Below are 20,721 nucleotides of genomic sequence, written 5' to 3'. Positions count from 1 at the left end.
CTGAATCACCAGCAGGTTTGAGGCCTGTCAGTTACCCTCAACCTGGTTTTGCCATCAGCCAAATTGGTTTTTACCAGAGTGTAGCCATTGCTTCTTGTAGCCACACACTAGATAAGCCCTTTCAAGATCTCTATCTAATATTCTATGACTCACTGGATTTGGGAGTTCAAGCTCAAGTACCAGGCCTAGATATAAAACCAGTTGTGCAATGTCATCTTTATCTTCCTCATTACTACCTCCAATCCTGAGGGATGGGATTCAATATCACAGTTGATTAGATAAGAATGAGCCATGTGGAATTGGGGGGTAGGAGTTCCCCCCTTTAGTTTCTCACTAAGAGAAAGGAACTAGCCCAGGAGAGGATCATGAGATATTGTCCACAACTGGGAAACTAACAAATGTCTAAACCAAATTGGCTGAAGAGACAGAAAGTAGACAAGGGAAGGTGGAATTTGCTCAGTGAGGGAGAGAAATAGACCTTGTCTATCCTTAAGGATGAATAGAACCATTAAACCAAGGGAAAGCTAGAAATACATTTTTTAAACTTTTCTTTTTTTTTCTTTTTTCTTTTCTTTTTTTTTTAAAAGCTTTTTATTTTCAAAATACACGCATGGATAATTTTCCAATATTGACCCTAGCCTTAGGGTCATAGCCTTGTGTTTCAGATTTTCGCTTCTTTCCCCCACCCCTTCCCCAGATGACAAGCAATCTAATATATGTTATACAAGTTAAAATATATGTTAAATCCAATATGTGTAAACATATTTATAAATTCTCTTGCTGCACAAGAAAAATCAGATCAAAAAGGAAAGAAAATGAGTAAGAAAACAAAATGTAAGTGAACAACAACAAAAAGAGTAAGAACATTATGTTGTGATTCACATTCAGTTCCCACAGTTCCTCTCTCTGGGTGTAGATGGCTCTCTTCATCATAAGATCATCGGAACCAGCCTCAATCATCTTATTGTTGGAAAGAGTCAAATTGATCATCCTATGATATTGATGTTGCCATGTACAATAGAAATAAAACTCTTAATGCTGCACCTGACTTCTAGACTTGTAGGTGAGTTACTTAATCATCCTTTTCTTTTACAGATGAGAAAATTGAAACACTAAAAATTTAAGTGGTTTGCTCAATGTCATGTGGCCAGGAAGTGTGTGAGATGGCGTTTGAATCACATCTTAGTGTCAAAAGTCCAGGGCCTTCCATATTGCCACTCATATAACCTGGGCTTCTCTGGAAATGCCCAGTCCTAACATGGAGATCACTTTCAAGGGCCTTTGAGCATGGCAATTTGCCAGACTTGGAGCCAGCTGCTAACTTTATAAGGAGACTGTCCTCAGTACCCAGTGAGAGGAAGCTCATAGGGAGCCTGGAGCCTTGGGCCATTTGGCTTAAGAAGAAAAATCTAAGGTGATCCTGCCATCTAGGGGACAGGGTGGGGGGAAGGAGGGGAAAAATTGAAACAAAAGGTTTGACAGTTGTCAATGCTGTAAAATTACCCATGCATGTAACTTGTAAGTAAAAAGCTATTAAAAATAAAATAAAATAAAATTTGACAAGATGAAAAAAAAATAGTGAAAACTCTGAAGTGAGAAAAAAAAGAGAAGAAAATCTAAGCCCTCAGTTGATCATGAACCAAAATGACAGCTTATGAATCCCTTGGTCATTCCAGAACCTGATTATCTATGACTAACATAACCTTCCTCTATGAGCCAGTACCCTCTTCAGGCTTTTTTTCCCATGTCCACTAAGTCCAGATACAAGTCTACCATTGGGCTGGCTGTCAGGAACCCCTGCATTAGTCTGAAAAGAGCTTCTTCACTGGCCAACAATACATATCCTCCCCCTTTCCTCAAATCCTCTCTATAGTAAGACTGCCCGGGAACTGTCACTTATTCCTTATATGTGGGCTTCCTTGGGCCTCAGTTTCCTTGTATATATAATGAGGATATTGGCATTAATTAGCTTGATGATCCCTTGCAGCTCTAAATCTATGATCTTCAGACCAATTGGTTACCTAAGTCTTGCTCTTTTAGCTTCCTGACCATCCATACCTTCTCTCCATTTATATAGTCAATACCTTATCACTTCTCACCTAGGTTATTTTAATTAGAATTAGTTTTTCTGTCTAGAAAAACATTTTAAAGAGAAAGAGGAAGAAAACCAAGAATAAGGTCCTCTACAATCTGGCTCCCTCCTATCTTTGCAGCAGAATTTCATTGACTTCCCTTCTTGGACTTTCTGTCCCAGTCAAACTGGCCTATATTGTGGTCCTGGCTCACCTCAAGCCATCTCATGCCTTGGTTGGTCCTTTTGCCCAGGGGATTCCTCAAGTCTGGAATGTCTTCCTCCTCTTCCCTTTTCTCCTCTGCCTCTTAAACTTTCTAGCCATCACCATAGATCATGAAGGTACTAGATTTAATGCCTTCTGAGGCTCCTTACAGGTCTAAAGAATCAATGTTTCTATGGACACTCAAGTGCCTCCTTCTTTGTGGAACCTTTCCTGACTTCCACCACCCCTACTTGTTGCAATTACTTTGGATTTCTCTGTATCTACCTTGTATTCACCTAATGTTGTACAAGTAACTTTGTATTCACTCAGTAGAATGGAAGCTTCCTGAAAGTAGGGATTGTCCCTAGTTTATTTATTTATGTATTTATTTTTGGTTTGTACTTCTGGATTAGTACCCTCTAGTTCTAATTTATCTTTTCAGTTTCTTATATATTAGTACTTTACCCTTCCACCTAACATGTGTAATCATATATGTCATGCATATTATAGATGTATGTAAAATATATGGGTATATATGTGTGTATACATACATATACATATATATGTATATATTGTATGTACACAATTGTTTACATGCTCTCCCCTCAATCAGTTTGTAAAGTCATTAAAGGCAGGCACTATACTTTTACTTTTTCTTTCTTTCTTCCTTCCTGTCCTTCCTTCTTTCTTTTTTCCTTCCTCCCTTTCTTTCCTTCTTTTCTCCTTCCATCCTTTCCTCCCTTCTTTTCTTTTTTCTTCTTTCTTTTCTCCTTATTTTCTTTCTTTCCTTCCTTTGTTCCTCTCTCCCTCTCTTTCTCTCTCTCTCTGCTTCTGTCTCTCGCTGCTTCTCTCTCTGTCTGCTTCCCTCTCTCTCTCTTTCTCTCCCCCTCTCTTTCTTCTTTCTTCATTGTATCACCAGCTCTTAGCAGAGGGCCTAGCACACAGAAAGTGTATTTTAAGTATTTGTTGAATGGAACTGAGTTAGATTGGAAAGTGGAGACCTAGTCTCTTCCCTTGCCCAAGGACCAATCCTATTTACCTCTGATCACCACTTCCCTTGGCCCATCCCCTCCATCCCACCTAGCCCTCAGAAGCTCTGGGGTTACCTTCTGAATAGCTTGTGGATTCAGAGAGGGACCTTTGAGAGTAACCAGTACAAATTCCCTGACTTTAGACAGAATGAGCCACAGTTATATGGTACTTTAAGCCAAGTCCTTTCCTCCTCAAAACCCTGGGGAAGGAGGCAATATCAGTATTATATTATGATTATTATTAATTTACAAGTGCAAAAGAGTCCCAGAACAAAGAACTGACTTGCACCAAGGTCGCAGAAGGATTCTACCCAAGGATTTTGATTTCAAATCCAAGGTGCTTTTCATCACACAGCACTGCCTCTAAAAATAGGAGAGGAATTAGGTAATCCTAAATGAGAGCATCCTTAACACTTTTCAATGGAACAGTGTAGAGGGAGTCTAACTTAACGAAAAGCCCAGGCCTGTTAACAGGAAGTTTGGGTTCTAGATCAAGTTCTGCTACCATTTTGCCATGTGATCTTAGTCAAGCCACTGTCCTTCTCTGGGTGTTAGTTATCCCATCTGTAAAATGAAGTTTGAACAAGATGTTCTCTAACTCTGACATTTCATGTTCTAAAGTGCCCTTCCATCTCTGGCATTTCATGTTCTAAAGTCTCTTTCCAAGTCTGACATACCCTCTTCTAAGGTCCCCTCCCAGCTCAGACACTCCATGTTCTAGGTTCTAACGGCTCTTCTGTCCCTGACACTCCATGTTCCTTTCCATCATTAACATTCTAAGTTCTCCCCCCAGCTCTGACGTTCCATGTTCTTTTTGGGAGTCGGACAACCCCCTGATCTGTTCTTGATCTGTTTCTGGCACCTTTCCCACGGGTGTGGATGGGAGGGGTCCAGGGAGAGAGGCGCCAGCTGAGCTGCTGAACTCTGGAGGCAGGAATGCACAAGGGGAATTCCAACAATGCCTTGCTTACTTGCAGGAGAGTAGCCGTACTCTGAGAATCAATGGTTTGATCTCCCAGTTTGACCTTGCGATTGAGCTGAGAAGAGACTGTCGGCAGCCTGAGGATCTGCCTGAGCTTTCTCAGGTTGAGACCTTTTGTTGGGGGGTTAGGGAAGAAAGAAGCAGGGTGAGCATCTCCCTGGGATACAATAGGTGCAGAAACTAAGGTCCTGGAAGTCATTTGCTCAAAGCCCTTCCTGTATTCTGTCATCAGAAGGAGCCAGCTGTCGGGACAGGATAGGCAGATGCAGGGTGGGATCAAGGTCGAGGGGGACATGATCCCTGAGACAGGCAGTCAGCCCAGTGCTTGCTTCTTTCATTCTGCCTTTGCCTGCTGGGAAATGGTTCCAGAGTGAGCTGGGCCTACAGGCCTGCAGCAAATGTTTAACCAGAAACAGCTGGCTGGGCTAAGTGGGGGTTGGGTTAGGCTGGAGGCAGGCTTAGTTCTTCACAGGCAGTCCCTGACAGCTGTTTAGAGTGTAAAAAACCTACTTTACCACAGTGTTAGGGTATCTCAAAGCCTAAACTGTCTAGTTTATTCCCAATATAAGTTATAGGTACACAGCTTCATTACAGAGCTCAGTTTAGCCCAGACAATTTGGCTCCTCCTTTCCAAGCTGCTTCCCATCCAGGCCAGCTGTGCTCCATCAAAACAGCGGCTGGCCTGATGGAGACTGAGTTCAATGTTTGGGGAAGCAGAGTCCTCTCTCTGCTCCTCTAGCTCACAGCTTCTTAAACTGTGGCTTCTGACCCCATACAGTGTTCACATATCTGACTGTGGGGGCTATGTGCAAAATTCTGATCTATTATCAGTAAATGTTTGGTTCGTATACCTATTTTATATACTTATATACCCAGGATCACATAAAAAAATTTGGGCAAAAAGGGATCAAGAGTAGACAAAGTTTAAGAAGTTTGCCTAGCTGACATGGGCAGAAAAGTACTCAAATGGTGGCAATATTGGGCAGAGTTTCCATTTGGAAAGTGCCTTGGGCTAAATATACACACACACAAACACGCACCTCATACCCACAGGGTTGTTTTTTGCTGATCTGTGGTCAGGGAGGAGGGAGGTGATACTGACCATAAGTAGGCAGGAAGGATGTTTTTGTATGTGAACTATTATTATGAAATATTATTCTTGACTGTATTTCTCTCAATTGACTTTTCAACATTTTTAACTATTAAGAGGAAAGCAAAGGATTTTGTAGTGTTTAGCATATTTACCATAAGCTGGTTAAGGCACACACTGCATTTAAGAGTTCTCTGGACCTCAGTTTTCCCATCTGTAAAATGAGAAGGTTAAGCTCCATGATTCTATAATGCCCTGATGATTTAAAACTAGCAAAAATTTGAGAGATCTGGCCAATCCATAATTTTACAGATAAAAAACTCAGAGCAATTCCTCTGCTTGTATCCTTAATCCCATCCCCCCTCCCCCTAAATTGCATCCCTCTCGCTAATCTTCAGTCATTCCCTGTCTGATGGCTATCAAAAAAAGTGTCTGTGTGGATGGATTTGGCTCTTTTCAACAATGGAGTGATTCAAGGCAATTCCTATAGACTTGTGATGAAAAGAGCCATAATCATCCAGAGAGAGAGGACTATGGGAAATGAATGTGGATCAAAGTGTTGTGTTTTCACTTTGTTGTTGTTGTTTGTTGTTTTTTCTTTCTCATGTGTTTTCCCCTTTTGATCTGATTTTTTTTTTTGAGCATGACAAATATGGAAATATGTTTAGAAGAACTACATGTTTAATCTATATTAGATTGCTTGCTGTTTAGAGAGGGAGAAAGGGAGGAGAAAAATTTGGAACACAAAGTTTTGCAAAAGTAAATGTTAAAATTTATCTTTGCATGTATTTGGAAAAATAAGATATTAAAAGTAAATAAAATGAAACAACAAAAAAAGAAAAAGAAAAGAAAAACCCTCACTTGACTCAACTACTTACCCCTGCATTTCTCTTCCTTCTCATAATCAAACTTCTAAAAAATGCACTATCTGTACTTGTGGTCTCTTCTTCCTCTACTCTCACTCACTTCACAACCTCTTGTGGTCTGTTTTCCACCCTCATCATTCAACTGAAACTTTTCTTTCCAAAGCTGCCAAGCATTCTTTAAACCATATGCTTTTTTTTTTTATCTTTTACTATCTTTTGTTTTTACATAATCTTGATTTCCAAATATGTTTCTTCCATTTCCCCAAACTAGCAAGTCATCTTTTGTAATTTAAAAAAATGTTTAAAAAGCCAAGTGGAGAAGGTAGGTAGTGCTTTTTCTACTACTTCTACCTTCTACCTTCTCTACTACTACTACCTTCTCTACTACTACTACCTAGTAGTGCAGTGGATAGAATACGGACCCTGGAGTCAGATTAGTTCAACTCCATTCTTAGATACTTGATACTTATTAGCTGTGTGAACCTGGGCAAGTCATTTAACTCCAATTGCTTCACCAAAAAAAAAAGAAAGAAAAGGCAAAGAAAAAAAATAACCAAGTCTGAGAGTTTTCAATGATCTACATCACCTCTTCAGTGAAATAAATTTTCTCCCCTATTCTTTGGAACAAAGTGGGACTACTAATGATCTCATAATTGTAAAAAAAATAAACACACACACACACACACACACAACCAAAAAGGACTTTTTTTTAGTTTTCATGCTTCTTGGCTATTATGCATTTAACACACCATTATCCTGTCTCTCCTGAATATACTCTTTCCTCTCTGCGTTTTTATGACCCGGTTAAACATCCTCCATGAGCCAGAGTGTTCCTTCTTCTTAGACTTCAGGGATTATCTGTGCTGTACCCTCTCATTTTGTGTCTCTCCCGAGGCTCTGTCCTGAGTTTTGTTCTCTTTTTTCTCTCTGTTTTCTCATTTGGCAACCTCATCAGCTCTATATATCCCAGATTTATATATTCAACCCTGTCTCTCATCACCACTCATTAGACATTTCCAAGTCAACATAATCCAAAACAGAACTCACTATCTTTGCCCAAAACTCACTCCTTTTCTGAGCTTTCCTATTTTCATTGAAGGCACTATCATCCTTCCAGGTAATTAGGTTTCAGCATCTTCAAGTTATCCCTTAACTCTCCCCTCCCTTTCACTCCCCACATCCAAGCAGTTGCCAAGTCTTAACGATTCTATTTCCATAACATTTCATTCTTTCTCTTTTTCTACACATACACATAAAAAGAGGGGGAGGGAGAGAGAGACAGACAGAAACAGAGAAGGAGAAAAAGAGAGAGAGAGAAACACTCTCCATACTATTCCCAAAATATAAACTTATGTCACTCCTCTGTTCAAGAAGAAGCACTGGCTCCCTATTGTTGTAGAATCAAAATCCTCACTTGGCATTTAAAGTCCTTTCACCATCCTAGTATCTGAGGCAGAATTAAGACTTAGATCTTTCTTACTCCAAGTCCAGGTACTTTCTCCACTGCACCATCTAGCTGCAGGAAATAACAAACAGATAATTAATGCTTGTTGACTGACTTTCTTTCATGTGCTCTATGGGCCACTCACTCCGGCTTATTTGCTGTCCTTCAGCCATGACAATCCATCTACTGTCTCGATGCCTAGAATGCATACTCTCTTCACCTCCATCTTTTAGCATTCTGAATTTCCTTCAACCTTAGCTCTGCTATTACCTTAGACTGTCCTGATTCTTTCAGCGGCTAGTACCGGCTATCTCCTTCCCACTCCCATGGAAGTTAATTTGCAATTATATTACAAAAAAACTTAGGTTTCAGTGTGCACGCAAGTTGTCCCAGGACCACAGATATCTGGATCATCTGTGATTATATTAATTGAAGTGGAAGTTAAGCCCTTCCCTAATAGGGAGTCAGAGATACTGGGAGTTGCCCAAGGACTTACAGATAGTAAATAACAGGTGATGAATTCAAGTGCAGGTCCCTGATTCACAGAATCATAGAGAATTGGGCATTAAAAGGGACCTCAGCTGCTACCTGGTCCAACCCATGCCCAAAGAACTGCTCTCTCATATACCCAACAAGTAGTTGTTTTGCCACTGCTTGAAACCCTCCAAGGAAGAGGAATCCATCCACTCTCAGAGCAGCTCATTTCATTTTGGAATTGTTGGCAAGTTTTTCCTGTTATTGAATCTAAAATGATTTCATTGCAGCGCCCACAAATTGCTCCAGATTCAATGCTCTTTCTACCTTACCATGAACAACCACTCCATCCTGCTCCTGTGCTTCTTTAGAGAGGCACTTGTTTTTGCCAGCTGGCTTGGTGGTCTCTAGTATACAGAAACAATGCTCCTCTCCTTTTATCCTTCCACACTTCCCTATTCTGGTTCATGGATTTCCATAGAGATATTTGGTCTCTTCTAATGCCCTATGGCAAGTCAGTACAGAACTATACTGTCTACTGAGATGAAAACCCTCATCTGCTTCCATCCCCTGGTCCAGAGGTCCTCAAACTTTTTAAATCGGGGGCCAGTTCACTGTCTCTCAGACTGTTGGGGGGCCGGACTAGAGTAAAAACAAAAACTTTGTTTTGTGGACCTTTAAATAAAGAAACTTCATAGCCCTGGGTGAGGGGGATAATTGTCCTCAGCTGCCATATCTGGCCCGTGGGCTGTAGTTTGAGGACCCCTGCGCCTGGTCTCTCATCCCTATCCAACACTGCTTTTCCCTTCTTTAGTCCATAGCCTCCACTGGCTCCTTAAAATTTAAAAAAAAGTGAATAGAATCATTAGCCAAACACTCTTTGTTCTGAACCTCTTTACATTTTTCCATGTTCTATCACCCATTGAAATCCAAATAAACTCTCTTCCTATTATCCCCATCCATCTGATCCTTCTCCCCACCCTCTCAACAAACAAAACCAATAGGAAAAGGCATGTTCCTTCCTCCTTGATGAATTTCCTGGAACTTCCTTCTGCCACCATCACTACTCAGTAATTTGGCCCCCTTTGAAGTTTGTAACCTCAAGCAGTATCCCACTTGATGTTTATACCAGTCAACCCAAACTCTGGGCAGCTCGGTGGTTCAGTGGGTCAGAACCTGAGTTTGAATCCTACATTACCTAGCTGTATGAGCCTGGGCAAGTCACTTAACATCGCAGTCTCAGTGTCCTAATAATAGCACTTCTCTCAGAGGGTTGTTGTAAGGCTCACAGGAGAAACCTTAAAGCACTATATAAATGTCAGCAATTATTCATTTCTACTAGTCCTGAGATCACTCAACCTCCTTTCTCAAGGAAGTCAGTATGTGGCTCATAAGCCTTTGCCTCATCCTGCTCTTTCTCTTTGGATTTAGGAGACATTAATATGCACATTGGTGATCCCTTGAAGACCCTGCCCTACCACAACATCTTCCATTACCTCCCTCTTCATGTCAGCCACCCACTGAGATGATCATTGCTAGGGCTTAAGGATACCACCTTTTCCCCTGAACTCTGAAATTCCCCTGGCTAATCACAACCTCCTATGAGTCTGTCTCTCCCTCTCCCACCTATTGCATAACATAATGGAGACCTCCAGGTCCTCAGTTCCTCCATGGTCTCTTCACCCTCCTGTAGTTTTACTTGTCCCTCACTACACAGACTTGACCCTAAAGTTGATCAGTTCAAATATACACTGGAGCACAGTAGAGAGAGTGCTGGAGTCAGAAACAGCTCATTTCAAGTCCCTCCTCAAACATAAGTGAACAATAGCTTAATATCTATTTGCCTCAGTTTCCTCAACAAGAATAATTGTAGCATCCAGCTCACAGGACTGTTGTAAGGATTAAGTGAGGTAATATTTATGAAAAAAGCTCATATAAAATATATACTTTATATAAATATGTAACTTTTATATAAATATTATACATATGTATATATACATTTATATATACATACATATATATCTCTCTGTGTACATATATATATTTAAAATCTAGCTCTTATTATTCTACTCTTCAATCTCTTGCCTCCTTGCCCTGGCACCACTCATACCTTGCTCAGAATCCTGGGTTATCTCTGCTGTTCTATTATGCTCTTCCTCCACAAGATTATATTATATATATAATTATATGTTATATTTTTTATATATTTATATTATATATATCTAAACCTTCTCAACAAAGGTCTTGTCTCTTGCCTTTCTGACAACCCAATGCCCACCCCCAAGTGTTTTCATTTTCTCTTCTTTCTTGCTCTGAATCCATCAATATTCCCCCCCCTCCCCTATTCTCTCTTTCTTTACTCTGGTGTTAGAAAAGAGATGACCATTTTCCAAGCCAAAATCAGCCCACTTTTTTGTTATTCAGTCCTGTCCAACTCTTCATGACCCCATTTGGGGGTTTTCTTGGCAAAGATAACTGTAGTGGTTTTCAATTTCCTTCTCCAGATCATTTTATAGATAAAAAACTGAGACAGACAGGGTTAAGGGACTTGTCCAGGGTCACATAATAAGTATCTGAGGCTAAATTTGAACTCATTAAGATGACTTTCTAATTTCAAGACCAGTACTCTATCCACTTTGCCACCCAGCTGCCCTCAACTTCTATCCTACATCCCATCTCCTTCCTTCTATCTCAGAATATTGCCCCTCCAATCATCTCCTTTTAATTGGCTTTTTCCCAATGTCTATACAAATACTTCCCTGTCTCCAAAGCCTTAAAAAAACAAACAAACCTTAATTAGACCCAATCATCCCTTCCAGCTCTCATCCTATCCCACTTTTCCTTTCCTTGCCAAGCTTCTAGAACAAGATGTCTATAGTTCCTGCTTAGGAGGCTCCCCCTACTACTCACTTTCTCCATCTCCCCTTGCAGTCTTGCTTCCAAATCCAACTGAACCTCCACGGTTACTAAACCACTGGTAAGTCCAATGATCCTTTTTCAGACCTCATCCCTGCATCTTATGATGTTGCTGACCATCTCCTCCTCCTTTACCTTCCCTGGTGCTACTCTCACTTAGTTCTGTTCTCACCTCTCTGAGAGTTTCTCAGTCTTCTTTGCTAAATGATTATCCATTTTCTTCTGTCATATGAACCCAGATATTCTTCATGACTCCATCCTTGAAAATGTTTCAGTAGCCCTCTATGGTCTTTGGAATAAGATACAAATCCCTATCCTGGCCTTCAATGCCTTCTACATTCTGGCTCCAACATGCCTTTCCATCCCTATCTCAAAATAATCCCTTTCACACACTTTGTGTTGTAGCCAAATTAGGCTGCAGTTAGCACTAGCCTGATACATAATAAATACTTGATTGTTCGATCTCCCATCTCCCCATGTCTGGAATACAATCTCTGCTTCTCCGCTTCTCAGAATCCCTATTTTCCATCTAGTATATTTGTTGTTATTATTCAGTTTTTAGCAGCATCTGTCTCTTCATGACTTCATCTGATGTTTTCTTGGCAAAGATACTGTAGTGCTTTTCCTTTTCCAGTTCATTTACAGTTGAGGAAACTGAGGCAAATGGGATTAAATGACTTACTCAGGGTCACATAGCCAGTAAGTATCTGAGGGCAGATCTGAACTGAGGAAGATGAGTCTTCCAGACACCAGATTTGGTACTCTGTCGATTATGCTACCTATCTGCCCACATCTGGTGCTTAATAAATACTCATTGATTTGTTGAATCATTCGAGGCTCAGCTTGGGTATCACCTGCTGTGGGAAGCCTCTCTTTTCCCCACATTGTTAGCAATCTCTTCCTTCTCAAATTACCTTCTTTGGGGTGTGTGAGTGAACCTCCTCTCATCAGAATTGGCTCCAAGAGGAAATAACACATGACCTTTTTACTTCTCTGTATTCCTGTTGTCACCTGCAAGGTTCTTAAAGACAGGGATCATTTCTTTTTCCTCTCTACAGCCTCAGCCCTTAGCACAGGACAATGTATATAAATAATGCTTAATAAATGCTTGTTGGATTGTTCCAGATCACCAAACATCTTCAAGGAGTAGCTAAAGGAGCATTTGTTGGAGATATTGGAAGGAGGATCCCTGGTAGCAATTGGTCAGACTCTCTCCATCCCTTTCAGCCCCGAGATTCTAAGCTTCTTTCACTGTTTGGATGGCTCAGGGATCCATACCTCAGTAGGAGGACAAAAGGAGACCCAACGACTAAGGAAGACTGACCAGCAGCTCTAGAACCCAGGTGTCCCGGTTAGTGAAAGAGGGAGAAAAGAGAACCAGCCATCTGTAATAACTGGAAACCGGACAGATCTGTCTGAGAAAATCAAATTTGGGAGAAGCTTAGCGAAAACACATCCAAACGGAGAGGGCAGGTGTGGATTTAACAACCAGCTCTTCGCTTTTAAGTTTAGTCTACATTTTTAACATTTCCCCATTCACTTTTTTTGTTTTTGTTTTTGTAGGCAACTGGGGTTAAGTGACTTGCTCAGGGTCTGCTGAGGAAGTGTTAGTGTCTGAAGCTGAATTTGAACTCAGGTTCTACTGACTCCAAGGCTGTTGCTCTATTCACTATACCATCTAGCTGCCCCCAATCACTTTTTAAAATCCAGATAAGCAAAGAGATAAAAAATCAAGTCCTGACTTGTAGTATTGGCGGGGCTTTGGAGGGATAAATGCTTACAATGAAAAATCTAACAACTGGTCTCTCAAGCTGATAGCAGCTGACGCTAGCATATCCTTCATCCAATCCTTCAGTGTCTTGAAACTAGGTGAATAGAATGTACATCCTTGAGGGTGAGCATCATTTAATTTTTGCCTTTGTACTCAAAATTACCCATGAAATATACAACGACATATTCAACATATATAGGACTGCTTGCCATCTAGGGGAGGGGGTGGAGGGTGGGAGGGAAAAATCGGAACAGAAGTGAGTACAAGGGATAATGTTGTAAAAAAAAAATTATCCTGGCATGGGTTCTGTCAATAAAAAGTTATTATAATAAAAAAATAAAAATAATAAAAAAAAACAAAATTACCCATGAAGCTTTTCCTCAACTCCTACCTGCTGGTGTTTACTCTGTATCTCCACCTGTCAAAACCCCCCACACCAAAATTACCTTGTATTATTTTGAACAGAGTCAAGAAGATATAGTGAATAGAAAAGCCCAGTCTTAAAGTCATGAAGAGCTGAGTTCAAATCCTGTCTGTTACTCTCATACAAATCACTTACCATCTCAATTCTAAGTCCTTGCCAGTCAATCAATAAGCATTTATTAAGTGCCTACTATGTTCTAGTCACTATGCTAAGGCCTGGGAACACAAAGGTAAAAGTGTTTGCTTTGAAGAAGATCACAATCTAATGAGGGAAACAACATGCAAATAATTAAGCACAAACAGGCTATAGGATAAATTGAAAATAATCAACGAAGGATGGGCCTTAGCTCTAAGGAGAAGAGGAAAAGCTTTTGTAAGGAAGGTAAGATTTTCGATGAGACTTAAAGGAAGCCAAGGAAACAAGGAAGCAGATATGAAGAAGGAAACCATTGCAGGCAGAATATACCCAAAGGCAAGAAATGGCATGTCTTGGTTGTGAACTAGCAGGGAGACCAGTGTAAAAACGATTGAAGATTGAAAGGGACTTGATAAAGGGTGGCTTTGCACCACACAGAGAATTTTATGTTTGATCCAGGAGGCACCGAAGTTTAATAAGTAAGATAGTGACATTGTCAGACCTGCACTGTAGGGCAATCACTTTATCAAGTGAGTGAAGGATGGACTGGAGTTGAAAGAGATTTGGGACAGAGAGATCAATCAATGACTGTTGCAATAATTTAAGTGTGAGGTAATAATAGTTGGCATTTACGTGGTATTTTAATCTTTTCATTATTTTTTTTTTGGTGAGGCTATCAGGGTTAAGTGACTTGCTTAGGGTCACATAGCTAGTGTCAAGTGTCTGAAGCTGGATATCCAATAGACAGTTGGAGATGCAAGACTAAAAATCAAGTGAAAAGTTAAGAGCTGAGAAAGTAGATGGAGTAAATGTGGAAATATGTTTAGAAAAGTTGCCGTTGTTTGACTTATATTGGATTACTTGCTTCAAGGGGGATAGAAGAAAGGAGGGGGAAGGAAGGAAAATTTTGAACACAAAATTTATTTTTCAAGGGCAAACATTGAAAACTATCTTTGGGGGCAGCTAGATGGCTCAGTGGATAGAGAACTAACCCTGAAGTCAGGAAGAGCTGAATTCAAATCCAGCCTCAGACACTCAATAATTACTAGCTGTTTGACCTTGGGCAAGTCACTTACTCCCAATTGCCTTAGGAAAAAATACAAATAAAAGAAAAAAAAAAAGAAAACTGTCTTTGTATATATTTTGAAAAATAAAAAAAGCTATCATTATAAAAAAAAAATTAAAAAGAAAAGAAAAGAAACTAGATCTGGGAAGCAATAAAATCCAAATAATTGAATCCATGGGAACTGATAAAATCACCAAACATTACCTAGCACATAATAGTTTAATAAATATTTGTTATCTTGATCATTGATTCTGTTACTCTCTAAAGACTATTGCAGATAAGGCACTGGCCTGCATTGGTAGAAGCCAGGAACTCCTTGCGCCAATAAAATCATAATCACTATTATCGCCTCTGGATTTTGTATATATTTTCTTATTGTTCACTCATCTCCTACTCATTGTGATTCCATTTGGTGTTTTCTTAGCAAAAATACTGGAAGCACCTCTTTTTGTGGTGGCAAAGAATTGGAAAATGAGTAGAAACTCATCAATTGGGGAATGGCTGAATAAATTATGGTATATGAAGGTAATGGAATATTATTGTTCTATTAAAAAATTATGAACAAGCTGATTTCAGAAAGGCCTGGAAAGATTTACAATGAACTTATGCTGAATGAAACAAGCAGAACCAGGAATACACCGTACACAGTAACAGCAAGAATGTGCAATGATCAACTATGAGAGACTAGATTTTTCTCAGTGGTTCAGTGACCCAAGGAAATCCCAATAAACTTTGGATAGAAAATTTCCTCTGCATCCAGAAAGAGAACTTTGGAGACTGAATATAAATCAAACATTTTATGTTCACTTTTTTCCTTTTTTAATGGTTTTTCCCTTTTGTTGTGATTTTTCTCTTCCAACACAATTCATAAAGAAATGTATATATAAAAATTAATATACATGTATAACCAGAAAAAAAAAAAAGCTCCCAAGATACTAAAGGGCTTTGCCCATTTCCTCCTCCAGTTCATTTTGCAGATCAGGAAACTGTGGCAGAGTAAAGTGGCTAACCCAGGGTCACACAGCTAGTAAATGTCTAAGAACAAATTTGAATTCAGGAAGATGAGTATTCTTGATTCCAGTTAATGCAGTCTAGTCCCTGACCCACCTAGCTCTCCCAGCTTTGAAATTACCTTGGATGATAGTGTATCTGTATCTCTCTATATCTCCATGCTATTTACCCTCAATAGTATAAACTGCTTGAGGAAGGTACTATTTTACTTTTAATTACCAACAGTCAGAACTGGCACACACCAAGTATTTCATTAGCAGTAGGTGCTTAATTAAAGTTTTTTGGCTGATTGAACTATAGGATCATAGAATTAGAACTAAAATGGGCCTCGGAGATCAAATAAGTTGACCTCCCCATTTTAATGGATGAACAAACTAAGATCCAGAGAGGTTCAATATCACACAGATAATAAAATTAATTCTAAATCCAGCATTCTTCCATTGTACCATGTTTCCTAGCTTAGCGCCTGGCACACAGTAGGCACTTAATAATGTTAGCTGAACAGAATTAGATTGATGCAATTGTGGAAAATGATACAGAGAGGAAAGCTATGTTTGTCAGTCCCTGAGACTGAAAAAAAGATTGGTCCCCAAGCAGGGAAGGAAGGAGCCTTAGTCCAGACATCAAACTGATCCCAAAGTTGATGCCTCATAAAGGGAAGGGACAACCAGAAAAAAAGGCACCATGTTCTCCCAAGCTGGGAGTGAAATGACTTTCAAAGGCTTTGTTTATGGACTGGGAGGTTGGTATGTTTGAGTTGTCCCAGATGCAGGCTTAGGCAGAGGGAGACCAACTTTGAAGAAGGAGAACAGAACTTTACAAAGTTTTTTGTGTTTTTTTAAAATATGACTGAAGAGGAAAAGGGATGGAAGAAGGGACTTAAGAGTCTTCTAAGCTGTCAGTCTGGGGAATGCGCCAGCCTTTTCCTAAAGTTCTATCTGCCTTTGTTCCATTTGATGATTTGACTATTTCCTGCATTTAAGACTTGCATTAGGGATTTGGAAAAGGATCAGAGTGGGCAAGATGGGCAGGAGAGAGTCTTTTATTTTGTTTTGCTTTGTTTTTTCCTTTGCCCAAGGAGGACTGGGAAGCATTGAAGACAATTTGTGACTTGGACAAAAGGGTCCAGGACCCTAGTAAAAGAATAGTCAAGTGAGGGGACAGGATCTAGAGCTATGGTCAATATTGGCTTCTGGAAGCAAATTTAATAGATGATTATTGTATTAGGGTTTGCAGATCATTAGAAGGGTTACAAAAAAAGAAGTCATTGGATCATAGATTTGTAACTGAAAGGGACCTTGGAGAATTTCTAGTCCAACTCCCCTGTTTTAAAGATGAAAAAACAGAGGTCCAGAGAGTTTAAGCCCAGAGAAACTTACCTAATGTCATCCAATAAAAAGTGACCAAACTAGGTTTCAGACTTAAGCCCTTGACCAAAACCAGCATACTCTACACTATATTACACACCCTCTGTCAGAGAGCTAAGAATCTTTAGAGAAGGGTCATAAAACCAGAGGAGTCCAAGCTGAAGATGTGGTGGAAGTGTGTTGGACTTGGAGACAAAGGAAAACAGGATTTAAATATTGTCCTAACAAGTAAAAGGTTAGATGGCTTAGTGGATAGAGTACTGGACTCGGAGTGAGAAAAACTTGAGTTTAAATCTAGCCTTATATATTAGCTGTTTAACCCTGGGCAAGTCACTTAGTCCTATTTGTCTTGATCCATTGGAGAAGGAAATGGCAAACCACTACAGTATTTTTGTCAAGAAAACCCCATGGACAACATCAGCATGATGTGGTTCAAGGCATCACAAAGGGTCATACAAGACTGAACAACTGATAATTAATCACTATATAATAATAGTCAAATTATTTTACCTCTCTGAGCCTCAGTCTCCTCATCTGTAAAGTGGGAATGATAACACCTGCAAGTATCTATCCTGGTTGCAGACTTAAATAAGATTATATAAAAAGTTCTAGGGAAGTAGGACCAAGGAAGTAGGAATTTGCCTGAACTCTTCCCTCAAAACTCTCCAAATATCTTTAAATATTGACTCTAAACAAATTCTAGAGCTGCAGATACCACAAAAAGATAGAGTGAAACAATTTTCCAGCTTAAGATAACTTGGAAGATTGTCAGAAAAGGTCTTTTGCACCAGGATGAAAGAGGAACACAATCCAGCACAGGCTTTGCCAGTGCAGACTGGCCCAGCAAAACAGGATCCAAGGTGACTGAATTGGTGACAGCAGCAGTGGTTTCTAGCTCAGTCCAAGGACAGTAGAAGAATCACTCAACAAGTCAGAAGTTTACAGGGATCCCTTTGCTGGCACCAGGGACAGGACTCTGTTGCATTGCCTATATTTGGATCTGGATTGCAATCCTAGGCCTTAGTTCCTTAGTATCAGAAGCACTAGCAAAACAGAGCTTGTGGCCATAAGGAATCAGGGATTCTGGTGGTCCCTCACTTGCAGTCACTCACAGACCAGTGCACAACACAGAAAAATAATAAACACATTTTCCATAGATCATACCACCTTGGAAAAACCAAAAACTTACATGTCTCCAAAATTATTCCTGAAAACAGCCACACCAAAAATCCTGAAGCTTGAAACAGTGCTCCTCCACTTGGGAAGCAGAGCCCCACTTTAGCATATGTTTAAAAGTCAAGAAATAGGTGAGCAAAAAATAGGAAAAAAATTCCAACCAAAAAAAGTTACTTTGGGACAAGGAAAACCAAAACATGTCCTTAGAAGAAGACAACAAAGTCAAAATTCCTGCATCCAAAGCCTCAGAGGAAAAAAATGAATTGGTCTTACTAGCAGGGGTCCTCAAACTACAGCCCACGGGCCAGATGCAGCAGCTGAGGATGTTTATCCCCCTCACCCAGGGCTATGAAGTTTCTTTATGTAAAGGCCCACAAAAGAAAGTTTTTGTTTTTAATATAGTCCAGCCCTCCAACAGTCTGAGGGACAATGAATTGGCCCCCTATTTAAAAAGTTTGAGGACCCTTGCTCTTAGGCCATGAAAAAGCTCAAAAGGGATTTTAAAAATCAGGTAAAAGAGAGAGATAGAGGAAAAATTGGAAAAGAAATGAGAATGATGTATGAAAATCATTTAAAAAAAAAGTCAATAGTTTGCTAAAGAAAGAACACACACACACACACACACACACACACACTCACAAACACACACAACCCTCAAAAACCAGAATGAGCCAAACAGTACAAGAAGCACAAAAATACAATGAAAAGAAGAATGACTTAAAAACAGAATTGGCCAAATGGAAAAAGACATAAAAATTCACTGAAGACAAGAACTCCTTAAATAATAAAACTGATCAAATGGAAAAGAGGTGCAAAAACTCTCTGAAGAAAATAAATCCTTAAAAATTAAATCTGGGCAAGTAGAAGCTAATGACTTTATGAGATATCAAGAAACAATTAAAAGAATAAAAAAATAGAAGACAATGTGAAATATTTTCTTGATCTAGCTCTTGCAATACATGTCTCAATTTCATTATCAACGTGGACATCCCTGGAAAGGATCCTGCCAAGGTAAGAGAACTTATTCACAACATTCAAGACTTCACCATTTACTGTAACTGATGGTTCCTCATATGGATGGTGTGGTACTGGCTGATGGAGGAGCTGTGTTTTCTTGGTGTTAACTGTTAGGCCAAAATTAGCACAAGCAGCAGAGTGTGAGAGAAGATAGATATTAGACTGACTCCCAAACTGAAGGTCTGCAGAGCCGTTGTGCTGATCTCATTATTGTATGCCTGTGAAACACAGCCAGTATTCAAATGCCATCCAAGAAAGTGAATTGCTTCCATTTAAATTATCTTAGGAAGATTCTGAAGATCACCTGGCAGGATAAAATACCAGACAATGAGGTCCTTTCTCAAACTAAACTGCCAAGAATTCAAATTCTGCTGCAGAGGACACAACTCTGTCAGGCTGGCCACATTGTTCAAATGCCAAATGTATGCTTGCCAAAGTAATTATTTTATGGAGAACTTACACAGGGAAAGAGCTCACAAGGTGGTCAGGAAAAGTGATACAAGGACACTCTCAAGGTCTCTCTTAAGAATTTTAGAATTGATTGTATGATACGGGACTCACTGGTACAGGACTGCCCAAAACGTGCCCTCCTCAGAGAAGGTGCTGTGCTCTATGAGCGAAGCAAAATTGAATTAGCTCAGAAGAAAAGTGAGATGCATAAAATAGAGAAGCTGCCCCAAATGTTCATAGGGATTATTTCTGTCCTACCTGTGGCAGAGCACTCTGAACTCAGATTGATCTGATAAGTCACAGTTGGACACACTACAACTCGACTATAAAATAGTAATGTCATTTTGGTTTTCTTTGAGAACAAAGGACAACAATCAACCAATCAGCTTCCTTGATCAAGAACTCTGAAATGGTACTCGGTTAAGCAGCACATATACTATAATTAGAACATACAGAACAGATTAGCACGGCTTCTGTTCAAAGAAAACATGCAAAATTATAAAGCATTCCATATTTAAAGAATTCTGAAGCTGTTTTAATCAGAAGCCCAAGTTCCTGTCATTCCATCTCTCCCTGGGCCTTCTTCTTCCTTTTAAACACATTCTTCATCCTCACAGTGACCTTTAATCCTTCTGTCCCTCACCTTGGAACCCACCCCTTTTTCAAAGTTCCCAATTACTGTAGAGGACACTCTAATTTTTCAGTCTTCTGGTTTCAAAATCTCCAAATTATCTTCATCCCCTGCCTCTTATTTACTCATATAGGTCTATTTCCCTCCAATTCCTATCTTTGCAATTTTGTACTATATATATATATATATATATATATATATATATATATATATATAAATAATACAAACACACATGTTCTGATTGGTGAGATAGCTTGCACCTTGCTACACATATATAGATCTAGATATATAATATATATATAATGTATATACATATATATATATATATATATATGTTTGTGGAAAGATTGGGGTAGAGAGAGAGAGAGAGTGGGGGGAGGGATGGGGGGTTATCTGGTATCTCACCAATTAGATGGTAACCTTCTTGATGAAAAAGGTGTGTTTTTAAATGTGAACCACTATATAGAATTCCCAATCCCTCTATTTTTGTCCGCCTGCATTTTTTATTTCCTTCACAGGTTAATTGTACGCTATTTCAATTCTTTTTATACAGCAAAATAACTGTTTGGACGTGTATACATATATTGTATTTAA

At 39.5% G+C, this 20,721-nt stretch overlaps 1 protein-coding gene and 1 non-coding gene across 3 annotated transcripts in view; one reads left to right on the top strand and one right to left on the bottom strand.

Moving 5' to 3' along the window:
* The window catches only part of LOC100916187 (tyrosine-protein kinase ZAP-70), a 41,107-nt gene that overhangs the window by 17,072 nt on the left and 3,314 nt on the right, over positions 1-20,721 (bottom strand). The window lies entirely within an intron of this gene.
* Positions 19,909-20,014, top strand: LOC111719592. Its single transcript, XR_002769672.1, has one exon. It is a non-coding gene; the product is annotated as a U6 spliceosomal RNA (small nuclear RNA).

The sequence above is a fragment of the Sarcophilus harrisii genome, chromosome 1 (assembly GCF_902635505.1).
Source record: "Sarcophilus harrisii chromosome 1, mSarHar1.11, whole genome shotgun sequence".
NCBI classification, from domain to species: domain Eukaryota; kingdom Metazoa; phylum Chordata; class Mammalia; order Dasyuromorphia; family Dasyuridae; genus Sarcophilus; species Sarcophilus harrisii.
The sequence above is the reverse complement of the archived record's forward strand: the minus strand, read 5'-3'. Positions and strand labels throughout refer to the sequence as shown.